General features: G+C 43.0%; 1 pseudogene across 1 annotated transcript; it reads left to right on the top strand.

Annotated features, from left to right (window-relative positions):
- The first annotated feature begins 2959 nt into the window (after positions 1-2959).
- LOC309611763 (emopamil-binding protein-like pseudogene) lies at positions 2960-6818 on the top strand (annotated as a pseudogene). The gene is made up of 2 exons: positions 2960-3085; positions 5895-6818. The product of its transcript is annotated as an emopamil-binding protein-like pseudogene (transcript).
- The last annotated feature ends 259 nt before the right edge of the window (positions 6819-7077 follow it).

Below are 7077 nucleotides of genomic sequence, written 5' to 3'. Positions count from 1 at the left end.
CAAGGTGCTGGCAGATTCCATGTCTGATGAGGGCCCTCTTCCTGGATTGCAGATGGTAGTCTTCTCCTTATGTCCTCACATGGCCTTCTCTTGGTGTGTGCACAGGGAGAGGGAAAGATCTCATGTCTCCTTCTCTTTTATAAGGACACTAATCCCATCATGAGGGCCCCACCCTCATGACCTCATCAAACTCTAATTACCTCCCAACGACCCACCTCCAAATACCATCACATGGGAGTTAGGGATTCAACATGTGAATTTGAGGGGTACACAAGCATTCAGTCTATAGTAGTCCCCCAAGCTACAGGAGAGGCCAAGAAGAGGGAATAGTGAGAGGAACCCAGAAAGGCATGGGTGATGGTCCAGGGGCAAAGAGGCCTACCCTTCCCTTCCTGGGGAGGGAGGGCCTCTGGGGCTCCCTCGTGCCCACAATGACAGGAACACACAGGGGGAAGAGGTCCAAGACAGCCTCGGGACCCTGACTTCCCAGGCTGGAGCCTGAGGAAGCACGGCCAGATTTCTCCCTCGCAGGAGCTGTGATAGAACCAGAACTGTGGGAACCCTCAGTCAGAAGAAGCAATGACACAGCAGTGACCTTGATGGACCAGAAGGACAGCGTCCACCACAGTGTGCACCAGTCTGACAGACAACAGCAAGGATGGACTCCCTGCTCATCCCAAATCCCCACCTGATGCCGTGATCCCCTCCACATTCCTCAAAAATCAGACTAACAATTAATCGAGGAAACTCTGACTGAAAAATAGAAGTTAGGTTGAGTTCTTTAAATACAGAAGATTACATGTCTTACGCACCTGAGTTTGTGGGTTAGGATTCACTCACACAAAGACTAGATAAACCTTCCTTGCTTCAGCCTCCAGAGTAAAGATGCTCTCTCTCATTTACTGCTCTTTTAGCACTCTTTTCTCATCAAAGGCATCCATCATAGCTTTCAAAGAATGCCTTAAAGAAGAAAAAAAATTTTTTTCAAACACAGCATGCTTTCTCCCTTAAAACAGGGTATGTAGCAATACATTCAGAGGTGCATGTTAAACCAGCATCTGAAATGCCTTCCTGGGTAACACAATCTACCCAGGAGCAGCAGTTCTTCCAAATGACATTTCTGATATGCAAATAGAGTGGAGAAGAAAAATTAGTTAAATATCTTTGCTGCCTTTGGTAACAAGGATGATCTGAACAGATTGCTACCATACACAGAAGCTTTGCAGTGTGGACAGCTCTACCTACCCTCCATCCCACCAGACCCCATGCCCATTCCAAACCTCCCTTTCACACCTGGAACTTGAAATGTGCCTTAATTATCTTTTCTTACCCTGTATACAGCCCTGATTGGATGATTATATAATAATTGTATATACTTACATATCATTATATGTATAGATAATGATTATATATTATCTATATATATGTGTAATAATTATATTTACTGTCTTTTTTAGAGAATGGAAAGACAGAGAAACCTGAGATACAGGGCTAAACCCTTTAATGTAATGGAGAATGGTTAACTTTTATTGAGTGATTACTATGTACTAGGTTTTCCATTTATTAACCCTTTTAGTCCTCACAATCCTATGAGAGAGGTGCCATTATCATCCCAATTTTTTAAGTTAAGGACCATGGGCACAGAGAGGTTAAACAATGTGTTAAGCAAGGCCACACACACAGGAATCCAACACCAGAGGCCATGCTGGTAAGGACTGTGGTTTACTGCCTCCCATCATGTGGGTCTCATTTAATGACATTTACATACATTATTTACTCTCACTATAGTACTACGAGTTAGACGTCATCCCCAATTTTCTAATGAGAAAACTGTGACCCAGAAAGGTTAAGTGATTTTCCCCACAAGACACCCAAATATTAAGTGGTAGAGGTGGAATTCCATTCTCAGAGAATTTTCCATCACACCAGTAGAATGCAAGGTCATTGAGGGCAGAGAGTTTTCACTTTTGCTCATTGCTGTTTCCCCAGCACTGAGAACATTGACTAGCACATAGCAGGTACTCAATATATATGTGTTAAATAAATGAAGGCTTCCATTGCTATAAATGCTGAGATAAGCAACAATTATTGTCAGGAGATTAGAATCACGTATCCACGCAGACAGCCTTGGTTTCATTGTGCAAGATTCGGGGATCTCCCAGCTGTTTGCAACTCAGACTCTTCAATTTACCTATGAGGGGAAAGTTATATGATATACATCTACTCATCTAACCTTCGTCTTTTTCCAGAAAGGGTTTAAGGCAGTTTACAGGCTTATAACCAAAGAGAGATGAAAACTGAGGCAAAAATATGATGGAGACAAAGTAAAGCCAAGAATGGGGCTCAATAATTCGGAGCTTAAGGAACTCAGTGCTTGCTAGGTGGGCCTTATATTATGCTCCAGGCTTCCTAGCAGCCTGTGCGAAAGGAATATCTGATTAGTTACACAATCCACAATGTCTGTGAGATGAAGGCAAACTCCTGGATCCGAAGAAGTATAACTGTTCTTAGTCCTAAAATCAGAAAAACCTCTATATTGGAATTTCTCATGAAGGTGACTTGTGTGCGTTTTATTAGAAACTCAAAAAGTGAAACCAAAGGAGGAAGGTCCCAGGGTAAGAATTTAACTGAGCCTTTACATAATGTAACAGAGCTTATAGCTCAGTGCACTGGATTACATGCTAAGAAACAAGTCCCTACGCATTGTCAGAGTGATATGCCATTGTGTGATAGACCTTACAGTTTTCTAGTTTACTTAGCTGAGGACACACCAGTAAGCCTGCATAGAAGGGATGTTCCTAGTAGAACTCCACTGGCCCCTCTCAGATCCATGGGGATGCACTGGTGACTATTCCCTTAGCTGCACTAGGACATGACCAACATTAATTCTCTTCAGTTGTTTAGTTACTCCAATCCTTCAGTTAAGTCTCTTCTAGACATATGGAATTACAAAGTGATCATGGTGGTGATGGTGGTGGTGGTGATGGTGGTAATGGTGGGGTTGGTGTTGGTGTTGGTTGTGATATTGGTAATAGTAATGGTGTTGGTGGGGGTAGTGCTGGTGATAGTGATGGTGGTGATGCAGGTAATGGCAGGGGTGGTGGTTATGCTAGGGGTGATGGTGGGGACTATGGCGGTGGTGATGGTGGTTTGGAGAATACAGGGAATGGGCAGTAAAGCTAAAGCAAATGTAGCCTGCTGCCACATTTCTACAAAGTTGGAAGAAAACACACACCACTAAGGAGACTAATCCTAGGATTTCCGGGCTCTGACCAGCAGCCACAGGAGAAGCACAAAGGTGACCTACCTCTTTTGCAAGGCAGTACCTTCTGGAAGGGCCAGGATTCTCCTCAGAAAATAGTTTTACATTCCTGTAAGTGCACAGGCAAAAGAGACCGCAAAGTTCTACTCTAAATGACCTGGCCAGGGACTTCCCTGCTGGTCCAGTGGTTAAGACTTCGCCTTCCAATGCAGGGGGTGCAGGTTCGATCCCTCGTCAGGGAGCTAAGATCCCACATGCCTCGCAGCCAAAAAACCAAAACATGAAACAGAAGCAATATCGTAACAAATTCAATAAAGACTTTAAAAATGAAAAAAATTAAATGATAAATAAATGACCTGGCCAAAATGGTTTTCTTCAAAAATGTATAAAGGAAGCTGAAATCTGACACCTGACTTGGCCAAAATAAACACTCATTCAGTCACGCAGAGAACCATTGCCCAGCTTTGAGCAATGCTGCCTCCTAGTGCCCCTCTCTACCCATGAGGTGTTTGCAAAACTGCAAGATGGCACAGAAGGGTGACTTGATTGTGTAGGTCAGGGGTCAGCAAACTTTTCCCATCAAGGGACAGACAGCAGATAGGCTCTGCAGGCCATATGATCTCTGTCACAACTACTCACCTCTGCTGCTATAGGGCAAAAGCAGCCACAGACAATACGTAAAGAAACAAGTGTGGCTATGTTCCCATAAAACAGTATTTACAAATGCTGATATTTAAATTACATATAATTTTCGCAAGTCCTGCAACATTATTCTTCCTTTGATGTTTTTCAACCATTTAAAAATGTAAAAACCATTCTAGCCTTGCAGGTCCCATAAAAACAGGTGACAGACTGGATTTGGCCAGCAAGCCATAGTATGCCAACCCCTGGCTTAGAATGTCAGTTTTTAAACCAGTCAAGAGCTGGGGAACTTCTACCAGAAATCACAGACTGAGTTTTAGATTCATTGAACTGTGGGGCCTTCTTTCTGATGACAGTTCTGCCAGCTGGGACCCCTTCTATCTACTTCAGTGTGACAGAGCCATCTCTTCATCTGTGACAGAAAGCTGGTCTTTCTGTCCTCTGCAGCAGAGGCTGAGCTTCCATTCCAAAGCTGGCCCAGATCATTAGGAAGAATGTTATAAAGAAGGGAAAAGAGGGAGGGTAGAAAACAGTTCTCAGGCCACCCCACCCCCCGGAGGCTCTAACTGCTTTGCTCCTATTGCTGCTGGCTATCCTGGTGGTGCTACTTTGTGGGCAGAGGAAGGAACCAAGTTCTAACTTCTGGGGGGCAGACCTGGGGAAGGCACTGGTCTACAGGATAGCAATGGAAGCCACAAAAACGCCAGCCCCTAGCCTTGATTTTTCATTCTCTCTCTAACACCTGTTATCATATTCTTAACAACTGTCATGTCAACGTATAACATTGAAGGGACTTCCCTGGTGGTCCAGTGGCTAAGACACTGCACTCCCAATGCAGGGGACATGGGTTCAACCCCTGGTCAGGTAACTAGATCCCACATGCCGCAACTAAGAATTCGCATGCCACAACTAAAAATCCCGCGTGCCACCACTAAGACCTGGAGCAGCTAAATAAATAAATAAATATTTTTTTAAAAAACATATAACATTAAAAATATAACAAAAAGTCACCACCATTGGTGGGGAGCACCCTAGCTAGAGCCTTAGCTTTGCTTCTGTAGTTCCTGCAGCAGACTCAAAGGCAGTAGAAATATCAATAAAAGCTTTAAATTGGGTGGTGGTTCCAAGTTCAAGGTCTAGAGTCAGATAGGCCTGCTAGTTACTAGCTCTGAGATCTCAGTCAACTTACTTGAAACTGCAGTCTGTACTCCACTGCCATGGCTACTGAGAATAGTCCCTACTTGTCCACCATCTTTGGGTCAGTCCTTCCAGATTTTTCTACTTGGGGGAAGCTCTGGATTGGCTGAGCCTGTCACATGGCAGCACCCCAGTTGCCGGGGGCAAAGCATCTGGCCACCTTTCAGCTTCTACCTTGCTTCCTATCAAAGTACGTACATTGGGAGATGCTCCCCAAATAGGAAGGAATACAACTAAAAATGAAACTTCACTGAATTAATTACATTGTAGAATTATTGTAGAATAATGCTTAAGGACATAGAAAAAATGCCATTTATTGGTAAGTCAAATTTTAAAAGATTAGAAAGTGAATGTATACAGTATGATTTTATATATATGTGTATATATATACATTAATGGAAAAATTAAGACCAAAAAGTTAAAAGTGGGTACCTCCAGTAGGATGATAGGATTATGGGTGGCTCTTATTTTCTCATTTGTGGTTTTCTATCTATCCCAAATGTTTACAAAAGTAAATAGAATACCCACTAAGCTGGCTATAATCAAAAAAACAGATAATAACAAGTGTTGACAAGGATGTGTAATGGTGCAGTCACTTTAGAAAATAGTCTAGCAGTTCCTCAAAAGGTTAAATATAGAGTGACCATAATACCCAGCAATCCCACCCCCAGGTATATTCCCTAGGGAAAAAGAAATACATGTCCACATATAAACTCATACACAGTGAATGGATAAACAAAATGTGGCATACACATACAATGGAACATTATTCAGCCTTAAAAAGGCATGAGAGCTGGGTGCCGCGGCTGGAGGCCCGCTGCTGCTGTGCGCCGCGCTGCTGGCCGTGGGCTGCGCACTGGGCCTGCGCCTGGGCCGCGGGCTGGGGGCTGCGGACCGCGGGGCGCTAGCCTGGCTCTGCTTCGACGCCCTGGTGCACTTCGCACTGGAAGGCCCTTTTGTCTACTTGTCTTTGGTAGGAAACATCACAGATTCTGATGCCTTGATCGCTTCATTGTGGAAAGAATATGGCAAAGCTGACGCAAGATGGCTTTATTTGGATCCAACCATTGTGTCTTTGGAAATTCTGACTGTCGTTCTGGGTGGGTTTCTGGCATTGGTTCTCACTTATGCCATCGTCAAAGAGAAACATTATCGGCATTTCATACAGATCACCCTGTGCGTGTGTGAATTGTATGGCGGGTGGATGACCTTCTGCCCAGACTGGCTTATGGGAAGCCCCAACCTCAACACCAACAATTGGCTCTACTTTTGGGTCTATCTGGTATTTTTCAATGGTGTTTGGGTTCTGATCCCAGGACTGTTACTGTGGCAGTCATGGGTAGAACTCAAGAAAATGCATCACAAAGGATTCAATTCAGGCAAAAAGTTTCAGTGAATTTTCAAAATCATAAACACCATCAGCGTGCTTTATGAGCCAGAATGAATCAAACCTCTTTGTTGGGCCAAAATGTAATACATTCCAGTCTATACTTTTCTTTTATATTGTCATTCTTGAACAACGTAATTGCTTTCGATTGAATCAGTTTCAAATGGACTGTAAGGCTGACAAGTTTTGGCTGTTGTTTTTTCCAATTAAATGGCAATACAGGGAACAGAATAAATTTTAACTTGTAATAATAACACATTTAATTATATACTTTTATGGCTAGCATTAATTGTTCTACATTAATAAAGCCAATTATCATGAAAAAAAAAAGGCATGAAATTCTGATACATGCTACAACATGAGCGAAGCTTGAAGACATTATGCTAAATAAAATGTCAGTCACCAAAGAATAAATATTGCATGATTCTACTTATATGAGGTACTAAGAATAGGCAAATTCACAGAGACAGAAAGTAGAATGATGGTTGCCAAGGGCTGGGGGGAGGGAAGAATGGGGAGTTATTGTTTAATGGGTAGAGTTTCAATTGGGGAAGATAAAAAAAGTTCTGGACATAGGTAGTGATAGTGG

The sequence above is a fragment of the Balaenoptera borealis genome (assembly GCF_965194805.1).
Source record: "Balaenoptera borealis genome assembly, chromosome: 15".
NCBI lineage: Eukaryota > Metazoa > Chordata > Mammalia > Artiodactyla > Balaenopteridae > Balaenoptera > Balaenoptera borealis.
This window is presented reverse-complemented; position numbering and strand designations above follow the sequence as displayed.